A 21,815-nucleotide genomic window follows, 5' to 3' on the forward strand; every position below is an offset into this window, starting at 1 on the left:
ATTTTATTCCTATATGAACTCCATACGATATACAGCGAGTTTCTGATATTACACTTACAACGGACCATGGATCTGCTCGAGAATGAAAGCGCTGGGAGCAATTTCGTTTGGATAACATCCGTTCTCGCTCAAGTACTATTTGATTTAATACTCCCTTCTGCGCATGGCACATTTCTTCAAGCGAGGTCACGCACGAGTTCTGCAGCCACATGGCCATTGGAGTGTCTCGAAGGCCAATAATAAATTGTAAGAGCACGTTTTTACGCCTTCCAGATCATTTGACCAACAAATTATGCGTGTTATAAAACCCTCCCGGCTCATTACCGGGACTGAGTTAGGCAATACATGTAACACACTGCATGCGTGAAGGTAACGCGAGAGACACGCAGTAGAATTAACGACCGAATCCCACTTGAAAAAAAAATCATGTTGGGACCTGCTCTGGCAATCTCGTAAATGGATTTTACTAACCAGAAGAAATAGGCACTGCATGACAGTTAGCCGCCCTCAAATGATGTGTCGGCGAACCACTACATTTTGGAAGTAGCCTTCAAAATTTAGTAGCATACATGCTCAGTACCACTTTCCGCTACAGGCAAGACGTGTGCAATTTGCTTGATCAATGTTTAAGATATATTCTTAAGTATAAAATACGGGACGAATTAACTTGGAACATGCTACATATAAATTCTGACAAGCTATGGCATTGGCAACGTCGGCTCGGCGACGCCGCAACATAGGTGTCGAAAACCAGGTATGGAAAGGTTATAGAACACGTTACGGTACGGTGAATGTGAGGCTATTCATTGCAAGAAATTTGTCACATACCTCGATAACAGATAAATGTGTGAATGGTTTATACACCCATGGGACTGTCGGAGGACCGCGAAAGATGCATTTTGCCTGTCTGTTGTTTCACCTTTAAGATAATCAACTTGAAAAGTGGCGTCGAGGAAAGTCGTCTTGCATCTTTGATTAAATGCCATGCGGTTGAAAGCGCCAACTTTGCTACCCCTATACTCTGTACTGTTTTAAACTCATATACGATACAGAAGAGGGTTTGCGTAAACAGATTGCAGAGGTAATTTAATGTTTTTATTCCAAGATATCATGGCAATTACATATTTTTCGCATACAGAATATTCAATAAAAGACAAAAATGGGAAGCGGAAACCGAAAATGTTTGTTTTCAAGACGTACAGAAATTCTCATTGTTCTATATTTGTTCTGACCTTTGGTAATATTTTCATTTTACAGCATAATCGCGTTAAGGCAGAATGTGCCTATTGGACAGATATTCAACTGCCTCATTCCGTTTTGGTCCTACACTTGTGGAGACACATTTTGCAGCTCATGAAGTAAATGAACTTTTCACCTACTTACTTTTTGTGATACCTAAGCTTTCATTTTTTTTTCCGAGGGGCGGCGGCCATTTTGAATTTCAAGACCCGGTAAATATTTGGTAATTTGCTTTAGCAACAAATCTTTACTCGCAGTGTTATTCTTGATTTCGAAAAGGTGATGATTTAAAGTTTATTTGAAGAAGGTTTTGGGCAAAAGTTGAAATCGTTCAATTTCGAGGCGCGTTCTGCCTTAATAGGGGCATTTGATAGCACGGACTACTACCTACAGCAGTAAACTAACGAAATCTTTTCAATTTGAACTTCACTGCACCGAAACAACATAGAATACATTTCTTCTACAGAATGAAGATCAATACAGCCATAGTTAGAACATTATGCTTCAGGTTTCGCTTCACCCCTAAACTACAGTATTTTTCTTCTAAACAGTCATTCTAGTCATCACAGATTTTTCCTTTCACGACCTTCATATACAGAGATGATGGTGTCGCAGTGCACATTCAAGAGACAAGTGCGATTTCGCCAGTAATCTCGTGTAGTACAAGCTGACACTATTCAAGTCTTTCATGTTGATATGAGTTGAAATGGTTCTGCATGTCTGTCACACACAATAAAGCTCTCTTTATGTGATGGTTTAAACAGTTTTATCTTCCTGTGCTTGAACCACAGTAATAGACCAAAAATTACGGAGACGCAATTGGATATCGTCTGAAAAGCTGTGTCCCTTTGTCACGATTGCAGGGAGCACAGGTTGTAAATTTGATTTAAAATGTCGGCCATTAGACAGCTGACTCCTCCGAGTGACTGGTAGGTTATTAATCAAGCTGTAACTCCTTCATTTCTGAATTGGCGCACAATTTACAATGAAAAAAGATACTAGAAAATATTTTTTCATGACTGCTGCGAAACTGGACCTGATCTCCTGCATTTGAACAAAGCTGAACTACTTTTTCATAGAGCAGGTACTTAAGACATCGTGATAGAATAATAGAATGCTCCTCGAGGACAGATATTCGGACTGTCACTTTTTTCAATATTTTTCTGGTCTACCACTTGTTGGGGCTCATTTTAAAGCTCTTGGTATGACAAAAAGTTTCACTGTCTTCGTTTGACGAAATTTTTTTCCCCATGGAGTTAACACAGGGGTGGCGACCATTTTGCATTTCAAATATCGTTAAATGTTACTAGGTAATTTGTTTCTCTGGTACCAAACTTTGCACAGTGACCCCCACCCCCCGATTTTTGTTGTTGATTTGGTAAGAGAGCCGCTCAACTTGAAAGTTTCATTAAGGGAAGTTTGAGAAAAAGTTCAAGTCTTTCCATTTCGAGGCGTATGCTACCTTAAAGGGTTTGTGTAGGTATTCTGCAAGAAGTCTGCTCAGTGTGACGTCATTGGCGAGAGCACAGACATTATTCTCTGTCAGAGCTGCTGACGGTCGCTTTGACAGACAGTCATGCGAAAGTTCCACTCTTATTTTCTGCGACATATTAGCACCACATTCTTTCCAGTTTGGTTTATGACGTCATCGATGAAGAGCCAATGTGCCATCGGAGCTTATGATGCTTGTTGGAACAGGCAAATGCGCAAACTTCCTCTGTTGTTTTTTCGGCTTATGAACGACACCCCTTTCGCTCGGAGGAAACGATTTAGGTGAACTCGACAAGAAGAATACGCACATAATAGTTTAACACCCCAAAGCATATTGTTGAGGTTTTTAACAGAATAACACACATGTCATCCCCAAGAAAACATCTTGTACATACTGACACTAGCCCTTGAAACAATGCGTTTGACTCCATAATACCATCGACGACAGACATACGCTATCTTGAAGCTGCTGTTAATATTTACTGGCAGAATAATGCTCTCAGGCGACAATCTGATTAAAACCGTTTAGGAGGGGATTAAACGTTTTTGAGGAGAGAGTCTCAATCTTCAGATGGTCCATGACACTCTCAGCCGATTTTTATTGCACGCTTCTACTGCCACACTCGAGTGCGTTTGAATAAATGAGCTACACAGCCTGTTTGAAAGCTCCGTGTTCCTGCAGATGGACATCCAGAATGACGTATGATTGCACAGTGAAACTATCACCGTGGATACTTTCCGCGTAATCGTTCCCATGGCAATATCCGAACGGCCTAGAGATTGCTTGCTTGTCACATGCCAGCATGGAGACGCACGGTTTCTTTTTTGGGTTGAATAGCACGCGCATTGATGCCATCAATATGCTTGAAAAGAATGATAAGAAGCCAGAATACAAAGTCCAAAAGGCACAAGATGTTCCTCGGAACGTGTTGCAGTATTTACTTTATTTTCGATAATCACAGTATTGACAAACACGTTAAGGTAGAATACGCCTCGGGGACAGATATTCTAACTTTTACATTCTTTTCCGATCTACCACTTGTTTGAGTTCATTTATGGCTCTTAGTGTGAGAAATCTTTTCACCTTCTTAGTGTTTTTGAAAATCGAAAATTGTATTTTTCTCAATAAAGTTTTACACAAGGACGGCGGCCATTATGAATTTCTGATATCGGTAAATCTTGGGTAATTTGTTTCTCTAGTATCAAAATTTACACGGTGACCCCTGATTTATATTCTTGATTTTGTAAGAGAATGGTTTAAATATTCCTTGAGAAAAGTTTGATCAAGCGTTTCAGTCTTTCACTTTCGAGGCGCAATGTAATCATGATATGGGCGCGAATTTAAGAACACTGGGCTACATCGGCCATGTGGTAGATTCAGCGCTTGTCTAAGGGTGCCATTAATGAAATCAAAAGTACCCCTATGAAAATGTGAATTGTGTTATAGCTCACCGTGGAAGCAGTTATTCCCCAGTATTGCTGCGATATGAACAGAAGCTCAACGCTGTAACGTATTGAGTAATGTCTTTTATTGTGTGGTTTACGTGACATTTGACTTAGTGTCGGGATCCTGAAACGTTAGCAAATGACGATGGGCTCCTATACTCGTGTCGATCTCTGTACACGTGCTTAATTGTAACTACTGCCATAGTACATATTCCTTTTGAAACAGTAATAGCATATCTGTAAATTATATCATAGCTTTTTCAATACCAGCGAATTTTGTAACGTCATCGTCCCAGATTATATTACTCATAATATATCCGATTATCCAACATTGTGGTCCAAGATTTTTCTACATTTACAAATTCACTGACATTGCCAAAATAATAAAATCATAGCAATAATGTATCCCCTTTCCAGAGGAAGGCAAACTTTGTTTTCGTCCATTACGGGGCGAGATGGGTAAATGATCGCTTAATTAATGTGATAATGTATTCCTCTTTTGGAGTATTTGGATAAAAAAGAGTTGATTAATTAACATCATGATCAAACCATCTGACATACCCGTTCAAAGTTCACTAGATAAAAACTGTCTTAGATGTATATTAATAGATGTTCGAAATTAAACTGGCTGGACAAGTGTTCGAAAACTGTGATAGCGAAATCAATATATGATGCAAATATGCCGAAAAGAGTGAGTGCTTCATGGTACACATATGGCATCTGCCACTGTAATGCATAAGCTAAGTACTCTGTACGTCATCGTGAAAATCTGTCATATATCTATAGGCAAATGTCAACGGTGTATCGTCTGCTTTATCGTGTTCCCTCAATTACCGAAATGCTGTACAAGATACCGTTTGCATTTTGATGACTTTCTTCCCTGAGTCATAGTCTGAAGAAAAACAAACTTTCCTGTCGTCAGAGAGGTCAAAGGTCACAAGCGAGTTTGTAATCACAAATTGCTCAAGGATAAATAATGCATTAACTATGATATCGAGTACAACAGTCCATCGCGACCACAAGAATTACTTCCATCTGGCTACTGTGCTAGGCTTATACTTTATTCAGAAGCAGAAGCGAGACGGTACCCGGAAAGACTCAGCGGAGATGCGAACACGCGCGTCCCCAGCTCTCAATGACGATCAAAGACACTGACTTAATTAGATGTCGACATCAAATTCTGTGCATGGGTTATCTTGTGCCACGACTTGGTGAACATCACCTGTCATTTTCCATTCGTGTTTGATTACCGTGACGGCCAGAGATTACTCTACGAGCAAAATCAAATCAAGGCGCGGCATTGCGGGAAATCCCTTCGGACCGCCGTGGTGTGTTTGAGAAATGGTACGCTGAAGGTCTGGAAACAAAGTGACTTTTCCTTTTTCTTTCCCTAGCCAAATAAGTATGCATAGCTCGGGACCGGCTGGCACGTACCATGCCGGTTTTACCGGGGACTGAAAACACATAACGGAAGAAATACATTATGGTAAGCGTCTCAGTGGATTTTGGAAAGACATCTTTATCTAAATTATATTGATTTCATTATGAAAGATAATGTGATTGTCAATTCAAAAGCCCCTTGCAACATTAATATACCGGGGGATTGTGACATCATTGAGGGTAGATACGGCCGTAAAGTGTTAACAAGTTGCTGTCTTAATCAACAAATCGTTGGAGAGTCCAAGATTACATCAAATTTAATCACTGATCCTACGTCATTCAATGCTCCGAGTCCTGTTGGAAACGCCCAGAAGACTTGCCCATTGACCCTCGACACCAACTTATGCTCACAAACTTTCACCATCAGGATTCTCGTCACATCTCTTCGAAAGTACGCATGGTACACGATATTTACGGTTGTTGACGCCAAGTTCGCTATTATTACGTAATACCTACACTTGTTACCTTTCGCCCAGTGACCAATAAGTCAAGAACTCATTAACAAAACCATAAAAATGATGATATTTGAGTAGCAGTGTCAGAAGGTCCGATAACGCATGATATCCCCATTTACAGAGGATGATATGACGGGGTTGCATTTCAATTGTATGCAAATTAATACTCTCTGCGCAGAATGTATAGAGTTGTCTTGACAAACACAAGCCGAGCATAGAAGGTAGAAGGAAGAACGTTTACGGACAACACCTGGTAATATGTACCTTCAATGTTACAGAATTACACATTGCTATCTTTGAAGACTTTTAGCCACTACTCTGTCTTTGTATCCCGACCACCTCTCGCTAGCTATTCCTCGAAGTGAGACGGTGAGGAGTTACACATACCATATATTTTAGTCTAGTTACTGGGTACTTTGGTACAATTTTAATCGATATACATGGAAATAAAATGTATGGGGTCGACAACTACCATCCCTTAAAACAGATTACGTAGATAAAAACGTTACTGTATGTCCTTTTCTACTTTTTTCAATATTTTCCTGATACGCAATTCTACAAAATCGAATAATTTCACAACTCATTGATTCTAGCGTGACCTTGTATGCCTCGTGGGCGGTTACGATCACAGGGCACGTAGCCATACCTCCCATAAATTTATGAAAGCGCTAACAATATATTCCACGCTCTTCCCTGAATCGGTAATTGAGGCTAATAATCATCTCATTCCCGGAATCACCCATTTCGCTGGATAATGGAGTTTTGTGCAAATAGACCCTATCAGCGGAGAAACGCTCTCTGCATGTAATGCCGAGTACTCTAATTTCTTCTAGGGATACTCAGTTTGAACAATGCATATAGATTGAGATACAGTGTAATGGTGCTTCACTACAATCAGACTTGTCAATCATCTTAAATGGCCGCTTTTCGAAAAAAGCGAATTTTTATATGCAGGGTGTTTTAGATCAAGAGTTTTTTAGTCAATACACGATTGTATTTCCTCAAAAGTTCACTCTGCTTACAAATTAACCAACTGATAAACAAATCAGCGTATGTTCAGAATGAAGCATGCGCAATACAAACAAATATATCTGGGCACTGAATTCTGACCTTTCATTTTCCAGGGATATATATCCGTCATAGCAATTAACAATATTTACGTCACTATAGGTTAGTCTGCGTGTTTTCTACGAAATTCAGTCACACAGTTGTAAAAACATTCCCGTCATCAAAATTCAAAGAAAAGAGGCCTTTTGTGACGCAGAACTTAACGCCGTATGTTACCGTAGCTGCATCGTCTTTACGTTTATCAAAGAGCCTATAACGTTCGGAAATTATATGATTTAAGTCGCTTACGAAACGAGTTTTATCACAACACAGAGATCATAAAACAGATAATTCACAAAGTCAGGCAAAGTACTTTACTCTGTACAGAGCTCGTTGTGACATGAAATGGGAAATTTATACGTGAATATTTTCAACTAAATCAACTGAAAATGCAAACCGACGTTTTCCATTGTCAGTAAAGCAGTTTTGATTAACATCATGTCCACATGTGAACAGGATGAGACGAGATGGTTCAACTATTGCTCTTCGCAAGATGGATTTCAGGAAATATGATTGCCATCGTATGCCTAATGAAGTAGTCGATTACGGGTCTAGCCGTTCGGGGATTATTCACTACCCTTGAAGGCTTTTAAAAATACAAAACAAGAATGCTTTAATCGTCTTGCTCACCGGTAAACATCATCTAGTGTCGTTCGGCTGATATGACGTCAGAACAGATTTCCCGCTACCGGCGTGTCGCCCGCTTGTTAAATGCACTTTTACTCAAATCAATCTGGCAACCAACCAATCACGAGACACACACATATACGTGTGTCTCAAAGTGACTCTTGTCCGTGGCAGCGTTCGACATGGTGCGAATCAGGAGGACAGCTTCGAACCCTGTCTAGCTAGTCTAAGCCGTATCGTATCAGTATGTCCGCACTGAATGTTAAAACCATTTTACAAACACTGCTTACTGGTGACTGTCGTGTAGTAGCCTATACTATACACTCCACACTCCTTTACGATGCCAACTCTGAACTCTGGGATACATTTCAACATCCGTGTATACAACGCGAACGCATAAAATCACAGCAATGTAATGTCAGCTTTGTTTAATATAAATTTTTTTCAGTGTATACATAGTCCTCTTCCAATAGCCCGGGCTTTATAGGCACACTCAACCAATACAGTAACTATATCGATCATCGGGCGTCAAAACTGTTGCCGACAAAGCCCGATTATCACTCTGTAATATTTTACACTGTTTGGTTGCAAGTCGCATTAAACAGTACCAGGAGTTGTCGTAAACGTCTGATATTGTCATCGACTTAAAATATTGATTTAAGTAACGTTCTACCATACGGGCATGTTGCCCACACGCCTCCATTTTATTGTAAGTCCTTGCCGAGTTTCTAGTGTGGAACTCTCGAGGTTAGTTTTATGGTCCATTTCAAGTGTAAACACAGATGACTATTAAAGTTGGTTAAAAACCCACAGAACTATATATACACACTGAATGGCCGGCATGCCCCAAAAACAAATTTCCGAGAAAAGTATATAACTGCAACACTGTAGGGGACTACCCGCAGTGCTTATCCTATGAATTAGATGGTTTTATGAAGTCAACGGGCGAACGGATTGAAGCGTCGAGTTTGCAGACGGAAGGGACAACCAATCAGTCGATTTCGAGATATGGTAATAACCATATTTGTCTAATGTGTAAATATGACTGTCTTAAGGAATTTGATGAACTGGGTGGAAAGGTTAATTGATACGGTGAAGGATCTCTAGATCTATACTAGGCAAGGCGAGGTGGACACATGTTCTGATGGAGTGACAGATGGAATGAAGGTGGTGCAAATCAATGGAAGGGAAGGACCACAATGGAACGGGAGAGAGCAATATTCCATGGTTTATCTCATGGAAGTGTAGAACGGATAGATGTGTAGTGGATAAATGACGTCACACTCGAGAAATCATGTCTATAGGCCACCGCATTGCTTCTCACCTTAAAAATCTACCCTTTCTTTGGTTTAGCTGTGATGTACACGTGTTAGCGCGATCACACATCGGACAAAGCTTTGATTCAAAGACACAGAGAAGTTCTTAGTTTATTATGAGTACGTATATGACAACCGATAAAAGTCCTGTCAAAATTTAAGACAGGGCTGGTCCCCAAGTATACATGCAATATACCCTCTACATTTTACGATAAACAAAAGTGGAGGACCGTCTCCTCGCCAGTCGGTATGCGATCTTTGCCTCCTATCGTCTCTAGTTGCTGTAACCTTTACTACCGTGAATTTTAACTCGTGACGTCCAATTTACAACGCTTTTCATCAAAAAGCGCGAAAACAGCGATGAGAACAGGAGTGATATCGATGATTGTCTATCTTCTTAATTAGGCCGAAGTAATTACATTCCTTCTTTTGCGCCCGGGATTAGAATTTTGAAGGGTTTTTCCATGAAAAAAAAACACGATGTACTTGAATGCGACTTTACCCGTGTGGCTTTTCTGCTTGGAGATCTTTATTTACAAATTTTGAAAACGCTTGCATGCTCGCAGAATGTCACACTGAGATATAATGGTTATGTCATATTCTATACACACCAATGCATATGCTTGTATGATTCGTGTTCATTCTTCAATAAAAACTTTGTCGCCTCAAACGTGTCTGCTGGAACGGTGCTGGTTTCTCTCGTAAACGTCTGGGGGATGTTTGCGTCAAATCTACAAACGGTATGCAGTGAAGTGTCAGCCATGAAGCCGTGACTGAACACACATTAGGCGATGCAATGATCGACTCATTTCATTCTCACTATTCTGTGCGTTGTGGACATCTGGTGTAATTAGTTTTCTCTGACAGAGAAGAACAATTATTTTACTGCTGTTCCGTTCACATCGCCTTCTATAATCAGTGTATTGCTGTCCATTTAGCTTTCCTTACTTACAACCGCCCTCTAAATGTATCTTTTGCGTTAGGTCACAGACGGACTGTGATTAGACATGATCGATACCTCCTACCAGGATTCTACAAATAAGATTAATTCATTTCACTCACCGCCATTATTATATCATTAAAAGATGTTGCGTGTATATTTGAAAACGCCAACTGCATTGGCTATGAAACCGAAATCCTCCACACTTTTGTGCAAAGTCCAAGCTACAAGATCGAGCATGTCAATTAAATTTGCATATGTCAGTCAAACCACCTTCCGGTGATTGTTTAGTAAAGGTTTATTTTTCCGGTTGACAAATCTTCATATCCGATGTAGCATTTGACCAAATTGCGAGAGAAAAGAAGCAATAAGCGTTTCGCTTTTGTTCACTCAGAAAAAACAAACAAACAAGCAGAGTTAAATGGAATACAACCTTACAATACATTCGTGGGGCTGCACCTTAAACCTCTACAGGGGAGGGTCAAAATAACGACCTCAATACCTGTTTTTTTCTTTTTTGCGTTTAAAAATGTCAATATTGTTTCGGGAATTTGTTTTTCTAATTTGAAATCCTCTCAATTTTATGTTGTTTTAAGCCATCTCAATATCATTTCGCAAAAACAGTAAGTATATTTTTGAATCGTTTTTGCCCGTTTCCTATTTTGTCACCACACCCTCCACAGATTAAAATGGTCCATCCCTATGAGCGACTAATTCAAAGTTACTAACTGTCTTTCACGGCGTGTAATACCCAAATGATTGACTTTCTCTGATAATTCGTTGATAGGGAATATATTTCCATACGTGAATCCGGTCGTCGCCTTTCTGCAGGAAAACTACCATTTCAGAACTGCATTACAACTCACCGATCAATTTTCTTAGCTTACCCTTCCCCTTTCTTCATGACTTTGTACTTGTTTACGGTCGATCGACCGAGGAATGTAAAAGTCAAAGGTTAAAGCGTAGTGCACCGTTCTGTCAACGGAAACACTGGTCTTCACTTACCGCTAGGAATTCCCGTAAACCAACGTCGGCCATTAAAAGGCTTAAATGCTGTTCTTTTAAGCAATCAATATTTAGTACCTCTGTTTCTGTGACATTAAAATCTTTGAAAAAGCCACAAGCAAAATCAAAATGCACATTGATCGATTCAAGGTGAAAAACTGTTAGGGTTAACTGTACTTTATTCTAATCCTTGTGCAAGTTTCTGCAGTTGTCGGCAAAATGTCAAGTTCACTTACATTTGCCCTCAACCAAGCATCCATAACTGTTGCAGGCATTGATGCACAGTCCATCTTTCGATAAGTCTGGTAACATTGAGGTTGCTCTACAACCTGTAAAAATAAAGATTTCGTCGTTTCTGTTTTGTAAATAACTGCCTCTTCTCATCAAAACACATTCCATCGGTATGGGTAATTTGCATGTGTACCAGTAATGTAATGCGTCATCGTGAAAGGACGGATATGAGCACTGAAGTTAATTCGTTTTGATATCAGCAATTATTGTATACATATGAAATGTAAACAGCTTTCAAATATGAATCAACGAATCGCGGTTCTAAGACTGGAAGCATTGGAATGTGCCACATCACAAAATAGTTTTAACTTTAATGCAGCGCTCATTATCCAATTGACCTTTCGCAAGAAGAGGTCAGAGTGCTTGCCAAGCTAGAGATGAGACAAATGGTACAAATTTCGGTCGTCTAGTAATACGCAAAGATGTAGCCGTCATGTAGTGAAATGGCAGTGAGAAATTAAGCTTGATAATTATAACGCGAAATAGGCATTTGATTAAGGCGCCGTGGCATGGAATAAGATAAATACCGTGGAATTAAGTAAATTTGCATTTACAAGGAAGCAATTTCCTAGTTTAGATGCACACATGAAGGTACAATTGAATACCAATATGAGATATTAATTAACGATAGCAGTGCTATCAATACTGATGATAAGGCCATTTTATTTAGAGCGATGTTGTTTCTGTAAGCACTGTATATCAATTAGTGGCATTACATCGCTATGTCATTACCATGCGTGGATTAAATGGGTCCGTTCCATTGATGAAACGCGATGCATTAGTAACATTTTAACTTTCTCATATTAAGAGTCAGTTGCAATGTTAAATTAGCAATGAATACAAATGAACACAAACCTGTCTTCAATTATTTACTAGTTTATAAAAGTTAATCAAATGCCAATTTAGCATTATTACATTATGCTGCGTTTGGTCACCAAATCGCATTTTTACCGATTTTGCTATCTTTAAGACGTGAAATAAAGATCTACACAACCCTACACAAACCGGGTCATCTCAGAACCCTTACTATAGGTTGTTCACCGCAGAATCCACACGCAATCGATTCTGAGAATTTTTATGTTATCGATGAATCTTTCCTTTTTGACCACCCGATACCTTCATAAAATTACGCTACATGTTACCGCTAAAATAGGAACTTAAAATACCGATAAAAAATTGACTGTTTCGCCATTGTACACTTGTCAAGTGGACAAGATTAACGGCCTCAAAAATCCTTTACAAGTCGGATTTGAGAAGGCGGGACACTGTGTACCAATAAATCCCTCAACTCCGAATCGAGCACATATGTTTGCAAGGACAGTTACTAAGGGTTGTGCGTTCCACTTCTGCTCCTGATACCCTTATACCAGAAATGTTCATTGAATCCTGTATTATCGTATTATCGTCGGTTTGACAGTTCATTATATGAAACAATAGACATTAGATCATCATCATACCGAAATAGGTGACGAAGAAGGTTTTGGGCACGCCATTTCCACTCTAATACTGACTGTAGTATTGTATCCAAATTTTTTTGACACAATACAGAGATTGGAACGAAGAGAGAAAATCCATCCACCCATCCACCCACCCCATCCCACCCCACCCCACCCCTCCCTCCTCCCCTCCCTCCCTCCCTCCTACACACACACACACACAACATATATATATATATATATATATATATATATATATATTATATATATATATATTATATATATATATATATATAATACACGGGAATGATTGCTATATGTAACTATTAGTGTAAATCTAATCTTACAGAAACCTGTAGGTGAATTTATGAAATAAGTTCGTTCTTAAATCACATTTCCCATTAAGATTCTTAATTAAATAATGAATTCTCATGTTAAGAGATTGACAAATTGCATGAGGCACAAGCCGTTTACTGTTGGATAGTTTTCTGTCCATCTGACGTATGGGATAAGATAACACAGATGTGCGTATTTTCAGCTAGAAATCTCATCAGCTTGTATTTATCATAATTCATGTTGCCATCGCAACGAGAGAGGAAACAGGAATACCTCTATTTTATCATTTAATGCTATACGGGAAGTGCTGCGACTGTTTCGAATGACCGGAATCTTCTATGAGGTCTTGCAATCTTACGAAAGGGAGGGAAATTTGGATTCTTATTTAAGATGCATTGTTCCAAACAGAAGTCATTATCACGGAAGGATAGAAGTTGCCGCGAAAATGTAATATTCAACATGGGGAGAATCCATTCGGGTCTTGATTCGAGAGGCGATCGAACACTAAGTAGTGAAATTCAATTTAAATCTTCAGTAGGCAGCTCTTTCTCTGTGTGAGCCGGCAAATACCTTGATTATAGATAAGAATGCAATGGTATTTTGTTGCCGAAGTAAGAATAACACGACCGCGGGGGTTATTAAGCTCACCTATTACAGGGCATTGTCTTTCGGTGAATGGCGTTACGTGTTTTTACAAATACTTCGCGGACGACATTTTTTACTTTTGACGCGCATTGACAAAAAACCGCCAGATACACCTAGTTGTGATTGGCTCAGAGTTCAAGTATCACGTGATGTGTACGTGCAATTCGCTGCGTTTTCGTTCCGATGCATGTCGTGTCGATGAATGTGTGCATTAGACTGCATTGCCTTTTTTCCGCTCAGTACATCAGACTGTAGAGAATTCTCTCGGTGCAGTCGACGGTTTATACTCAACACAGTCGTCGATGCTAGAGTTGAAACGCTCATTGCGTGTCATACGTCAATACGAAAGTGCTTCTCCTTCGACTGATAGGAAGGTCAATTTGCATGTCAGTTATTTTTTTCATGCTGAATGTGCATCTTTTACAATGGTTCTACCTTACATGGACGGACATATTGTTTCTCTCTTCAATTAATGTTTTGCCGAATCAATCACTAACTCTGTCTATCTTTCTCTCTCTCTCTCTCTCTCTCTCTCTCTCTCTCTCTCTCTCTCTCTCTCTCTCTCTCTCTCTCTCTCTCTCTCTCTCTCTCTCTCTCTTTCTATCTATCCATCAATCTATCTATCTATCTATCTATCTATCTACCTATCTATCTATCTATCCATCCATCCATCTATCCATCCATCCATCCATCCATCTATCTATCTACCTATCCATCGTATCTCTTTTTATTTAACTCTATCTATCTATCTATCTATCTATCTATCTATCTATCTATCTATCTATCTATCTATCTCTTTTTATTTACATATATGTACATATATCAAATCTAGTTATTGGTCTCTCTATGTCAGTCATTCTGTCTATCTATCTATCTATCTGCTTGCCTGTCTGCTTGTTTGTCTGTCTATCCACCTATCCATCCATCCATCCTTTTATCCATCAATCTACATATCTATATCTGTCTGTCTGTCTGTCTTTCTGTCTGTCTGTGTATCCATCATAATACGTATACCTGCATACTTTATTCCATTAATTTGTCACTGAATCAGTCGATCGTATGCCAAGCTTTACCGTATCATGCGCACTGATGGCACCGTAAAGCAGCCGGCGGCGGTTTTGCTTCGTTTTAGATAGCGCGGAATATGGATCCCGTCTTTCATCAAGAAAGGATATATCTGTAGAATTTACTTTTAATGCATGTTTTTCAAGATCCAATATCCAGTGATTAGATACTACAAGCTCATTTTCTCCCCATTTTCTTCCTTAATGCGTTACACAGACGGCATTACCTGACGTGTATGGTACCTGTCTAGGGTGGTGACGCAAGCAGGAAATATCAGCTGCTTTGTAGTACCTTCCCATAATGTTTCAAGGGTGTTTTGACAGCCGTGGTTTTATGTTGCCGCAAGAAATAAAACCCCCCATTCTTCTGTTACAGCTTTTGACTTTCTAAGTAATTATAATCTGTACAATCGGCACGGTAGCAATCGTCCTTGAAACTCTAACAATTAATGGTGGTATACCAGCACGTTCGCCGTTCCTCATTTACACTTTGCCCGCGGGGTTGTAAATTTTACCGGGTAAACTTTTATATTTTGGTCAATACACCTTCTCTGTTGACACCTGGACATATTAATGCACTTGAAAATCATACTGTACATGGAATAGTCACTACAAAAGATATTTCGAGCCCTCTAAAATGAAAATCCTTATCTTACAATGTGAGTATATAAAATATTTATAACATAGTTGCAAGTACGAAATCAAGTATAACATTTAAGTGGCTGGACTTTATGCCAACATATAAAAGCATAACAGAATCATAATGTTTTAAATTTACATATAATAGAGATTTCTTCAAAGAAATAAATGCAAAAATCATTATTTGTTTCCAATGAACGATGGCATGACGGTAATTCCCGAGTTCTGGTTACTATGGTAACACGCTAATTGGTGGTCTCCGACAATTAAAGGGTGTCATTGCAGAGGTTTCTCTGTCAGTCGTCGCTCTAATTGAAGAGTATTGGATTGTCTTATGTGAAGTTCACTTTAAACGTAAATATGGTAGTTCTTCAATTTCATCTCATTACGACTATCAAATTTCTACAACTTCTTGTCCACAGTGTCCAAAACTTTCCGGGTAGTGCTTCTCCCAAAAACCCATTATTTATTCCCCTGGCTTGTTGCGAGCCGTGATTTTGTGTTTGCGATTTGAAAGTTTACTTTGAGTTTAACGTTTGAACATTGTGATGCCGATGTTATTCGTCCAACATTGAAGTTACTAGATATCCCACTCCATGGCAAAGTTATAACAACACTCAGGGGTAAAACTTGCTGTGTCTTAGCGATTATATAATATATATATATATATATATATATATATATATATATATATATATATATATATATATATATATATATATATATATATATATATATATATATATATATATATATATATATATATATATATATATATATAATGGTACGTCCCGATCATACATATATAAGAGTGTTTAGCTAGTATTACTTTTACTGATTCTGTCTGATGATGATTGCAGGATGCATGAAACTTAAGCAACAGATACCATTACTTTGTACTTAAAGTAATCATGTGTCATTATAAAATATATATATATATATATATATATATATATATATATATATATATATATATATGTGTGTGTGTGTGTGTGTGTGTGTGTGTGTGTGTGTGTATAATCAATATATATATATAAATATATATATATATATATATATATATATATATATATATATATATATACACACACAATTCACTTCATAGCAAAGTAATAATATTAAGTTTTATGCATACTGCAATCTTCTGTATGAAGATTGCATAATACACATACATACTTGTGAAATCAAAGAAACGCGAAAAACTTCTGTTATCCCTACAATGGAATCGTTTCTCCATTAAAATACTTATGAAACCGAACATGACAATGAATAATGTTTATAATGTTGAGTTTTGTAGCGTTTTAGCGGTAATCCTATCTCCGGGTGACTGTCTGAACTTCCTTTCTCCGAAGATGTAATTCTCTGAAGTTTCCTTTAGCATTTGGACCTGTAGTCACGATCTTTGGTCAACGAAACGAGGTTCACTTGCCACATGTGCAAGACAGCTTGCTGATAATCGGCTTGCTGTTGGAATGTTATTTATAACCCATGGATGACTTAGATAGCAATGTACTTAATTCTAATCTGAGGTTAATAATTTGCGATTAGTTTTTTGTTTCTTAATTAATCAGTTTGGTCGTAAATAAAGTACTGAAATGTCATCGTGTTGACGCTTTGATGATAGACTACTCGGCGTTACTAACTGAGCAAACAGCGCAAGTACGTTAAGCTCATAAATGTCTTTAGATCATTTATTTAACTTTACTTTTGTTTGGGTGGCTTGAGGAAAGTGGCGACACCCGTGTTTTGATTGCTCTGACACGGCCGGGTAGATTGGAGATTTGTAAACCATTTCACGGAATGTGTTTCACTCGCGAAAAGTTTTGTAATTCGGGTTGTGATTTTGCTTACGTTGGTAGCAAAGAGGTACACGGGACAGTACGAGTTTCATAAACCAGCTGACAGATATCGTTCTTTCTTATATAACCAAATGATTACTGAAACTTAAAGACGTTTTAGTGATCATCCCTTTCCCTCCTTTCTCTAGAATTTCTTCCCACAATTCCTTGAAATGCTAGGAAGGGTTTTTTTTTTTGCAGTCGTGACCTTGGCGTCAAGGCAGAATGTGTCATAGAGGAAAGGTTTTCGCGATGTCAAACTTTTGACAATATTCATTTGGCCTACCACTTGTTGGGGTCATTATGAAGCATATTGAGTTAATAAAGTTTTCACCGTCTTTGTGGAAATAGGGGATTTATTTTCCCCGTACAGATAATACAGGGATGGTGGCAATTTTGAATATCAGATCTCAGTAATATTACCAGGTAATTTGTTTCTCCAGGACCAAGGTTTGCAAGGCGGCCCTGATTTTTATTCCTGATTTTGTAAGGGAATGGTTGAAAGTTTCAAGTGAGAAAAGTTTGGGCAAAAAGGTATCACTAAGACTTTCACTTTCGATGCGTGAACTACCTTAAACTTCAACACACTTGACTTGGCGTTGAAGAGGTCATCGCTACAAATGTGTAATTCGCAGGTAATAAGCTTGCCCTAGGAATGTCATTTATGGTCACAGCGATAGTTTTTGAATGTGTAAACAGTCTTCATCGGAGTGCAAACAAATCGGCCCGCACCCTACCTATCACGATGGAAGTTCTAACAGATTACGTCCATGAAAATACGTCAATCAATTTTAGTATATGCGTAGAAAGCACCTGAAAGATGTCATTAATATCATCGCGGCTAACATTTCACCTCCAAACGCAAAATTGTTTACCAGAAATTCACGGTTGTCGAGGTTAGGTGAGTACGATTATAGTTTTTGAAAAAAAATAGATGGTAGTCTTCCGTTGCGCCATCCTAACCCTTTGTTCATTTATATACCGTCAAAATTCCCAAACAACTGACGTCTAAAACTTATGCCTCGACGCAAATTCAAATGAGTTTAAAAATACACCTCAATCGATTTCTAGTCACTGATATGCTTCTAACGGGTGACATTTTTCACGCAAACTGTGTGATTCCCTCCCCTCCTTAGCGTACATTGGAACGCTCAGAACTGTTATTGATATATTTGTTGCAAAAATCGATAGGTAACACGCATCAGCGCATTGCGACCATGTAATGATGTCGCCCGGTGAGCCACGCTATTTGAGCGCTTTGCAATTTCACTGTGAGCGAAAAAAAATATCTGACTTGTCAAGACAAGATTAGATAAAATCAAAAACGCATTGAGGCCTGGCGATGTAACTCATGTACAGTTGAAGGGCTAGGCATTTGGAGAATTGAAATTCGTCCAATAAACCGATTTGATCGCTGAGTTATAAAATCGTCATACGCAAAAAATATTTCCGCTTATTGAAACAATTCAATTTTCATTCTTATAGTAAAATGTATTTCATCACGGACCGCGGTAGAGTGTCTGCTTCTTTTGCGTTAACTTTTAAAGGAGCCGATCGCCTGTGCTTTACAACTGTGCACTACAAAAGGTCAGGATTTGAAGGGCCGTATGGCAAAGCATCAAGCGAAATCGACCAGCACTTTTGCAAAGGCGTCAAGCTTTTCTGCCGCTTACGTTGATTAATCCCTTGTATTCAGTTCAAAAGGGTTATAACGGTACAGTCTTAATTTAATATAGTTTTATTTTGCCTCTCACATTTTCACTGCCTTGCTGTTAAATGTTCCTAGGCCGAGTAAAGTGTTTTTAATACTTGCTTTCAACACGATATTAAATAGGCCTTTTCAATCTGAGAACATGAAAATGTCTCTGTAATAACAAAAACGGGTCAGTATAGCATATAAGATAAAAGCCCATATCGTCAATTTTCACAACATACATTGTTTGTATCATATATGTAAGTCTTGTAATGTTGAAATTCTAACATTTAATTTAGAAATGGAGTTGAAGTAATGTGTGATGAAAGGGCATTCATCGCTTCATTGCTCACACACCTTTGTATATACATACGCACGTAAATAAATACATACATACATATATACATACATACATGCATGCATGCATGTATGCATGCATGCATACATACATACATACATACATACATACATACATACATACATACATACATACATACATACATACATACATACATACATACATACATACATACATACATCCATACATCCATCCAAACATCCATCCATACATACATACATACATACATACATACATACATACATACATACATACATACATACATACATACATACATACATACATACATACATACATACATACATACATACATACATACATACATACATACATACATACATACAGACAGACATACATACTTACTTACTTACTTACTTACTTACTTACTTACTTACCTACTTACTTACTTACTTACTTACTTACTTACTTACTTACTTACTTACTTACTTACTTTCTTACTCAATACTTACTTATTCTCTTACGAACGACTTAGCGAACATGATACACTGCTCTTTGTTCTACATACATCGATTGCTTTGTATGTGCCAAGTACGGTTTATGAAGAATCGTTTCTATTGAAACACGTAGCCAGAGGGCCAAATCAAGACCTTGATTATTTGTTTGAAAATATGTCACAATTATGAATACAAGTTACCCTTATTATGTTATTAATGCTGGCAATTGGCGCAAAAGGGCTGATGTGTTCGGCGTCAGTGAACGCTATATATGGAATTGGCAAGTCGTAGGTGTTATCGACGCTTTCGGTGAACCTCGATTTTTTTTTCCCTAAAATTATCAATGCAAAAGCCAAAGTCAAGAGACGGCGACTCCTTAGGTATGAAATCGAAGGTTCGGTTGTAAGGTGTGATCAGTGTCTTCTTGGTTACATCTGGTTTCAATCTGCGTTTGTAGAGTGCGGTGGACACACACAGTGTACAGGTGGCAGCCACTTAAGTTTCTTCAGTGCGCCATTGACGGGTCTCTCTTTCGCACACACGTCAATGGAAATCATATTTTACGTTACTATCCCTTTTGTGGCTCCCTCTTTCAATTTGTACGGGTTGTGTGCGGAAATTGCCTCGTCACCCCGGACTCAAACAATGAGCGCTGTGTGTAGCCGATACAAAGCCTCTCCGTGCCATTAGGGGATTACGTTTTTCTGTAGCAGACGTGTACATCATACTAAAAAACAACCGCAAATATGATTACAAGCATGCCTAGTGACTGTTACCGCTGGGGAGTCTTTCAGATTTCACTCCGTGTGTCACAATCGTAACTTGATTTTCGTACAATGCTTTCACATACATATCTGATTACACGGCGCCTTTATATCATTACTCACATTGCTGTTTCGAAATATGCGATAGGGTCCGAATAAAAAACAACTTTTTAACTTATCCGCGATTATCAGGAACAATTAAGGAAATAGTTCAACAGGACAAAAATTGTCTATCGGCAATTCAAAACGATTATGACAGAGGGGGACTATACCATCTTCAAAATATGCATTCTGATAGAACTGCGAGATGTTTTAATATATCCTCTGATTCCTTCTAAGAAAATAAATAAGAATCTCGAGATAGTGTTCCCAATTAAAAGCACAAACAACCATTAAAAAAATGATACCGAATCAGAAATGCAAAGAGACGCAAGGTTCATCTCAGCGGAGTAGTACTGGCCGGGGTATTCAGTATACTGAGTACTCCAGCATCGCGCTACGGGCGATGTGCCTTGATTCAAAATGGAACTGCGAAGGGTAGGTTTGGCATGCAGGAACCATCCGAACGTCGCCCCTATCAGTTTTCAAGAGCTGATAAGCATCGTATGATAGCTCTTGAAAATTGAAAAACAGGGTCATAAATTAACTCCAAAGATTGGAATGAAATTATCTGAACAACTGTATGAAGATGAATGCCCTCTTCGTCCGCGAGAGCGATGAAAACAAACGTTAGGCCAGGCCTAAACGCCATCAGTTTTAATAACCATTTGGAAGCAGCACCTTAATTTTCCTTTTCTGATGGAATTTCAATCCCGGGGGAACGTGTTAGTTTAAGTAACTTGGGGGCACTTCTAAGACTCGGTGACTAAAATCTGGTGAGCATTTTGTTGATTATTTGGAATGCTGAACATTCCCGTGGACTGGCAATCTCAGTACGAACATGCGTGTAATGAAAGTCTCGTACTGGTGAAAGTTGCTCTAAATTTGATTGACTTCGAGCAGATTTGGATGTCCATGTCTCGGTTTTCTGCGCAAACATTCTCTTTCAAGCGGTTGTGTATTTTGCCTATGGCAGTGTGTCACAAATTATCATTCACTCGATATAATTCCGCATTCAATCGTCTTTGCGGATTAATACCTTCCCGAAAAGAGACGGGAGCGGAGGTAGATGCTAATGCATACATGTACTAAAGGCAAACTCTTTCATCTTCAATGCATATACAGCTAAGC

At 38.6% G+C, this 21,815-nt stretch overlaps 1 protein-coding gene across 3 annotated transcripts in view; it reads right to left on the minus strand.

The window, feature by feature from the left end:
* LOC139133515 (orexin receptor type 2-like) overlaps positions 1–21,815 on the minus strand; it is a 127,595-nt gene that overhangs the window by 36,969 nt on the left and 68,811 nt on the right. The gene's annotated exons all lie outside the window — the stretch shown is intronic.

This window comes from Ptychodera flava, chromosome 5 (assembly GCF_041260155.1).
Source record: "Ptychodera flava strain L36383 chromosome 5, AS_Pfla_20210202, whole genome shotgun sequence".
NCBI lineage: Eukaryota > Metazoa > Hemichordata > Enteropneusta > Ptychoderidae > Ptychodera > Ptychodera flava.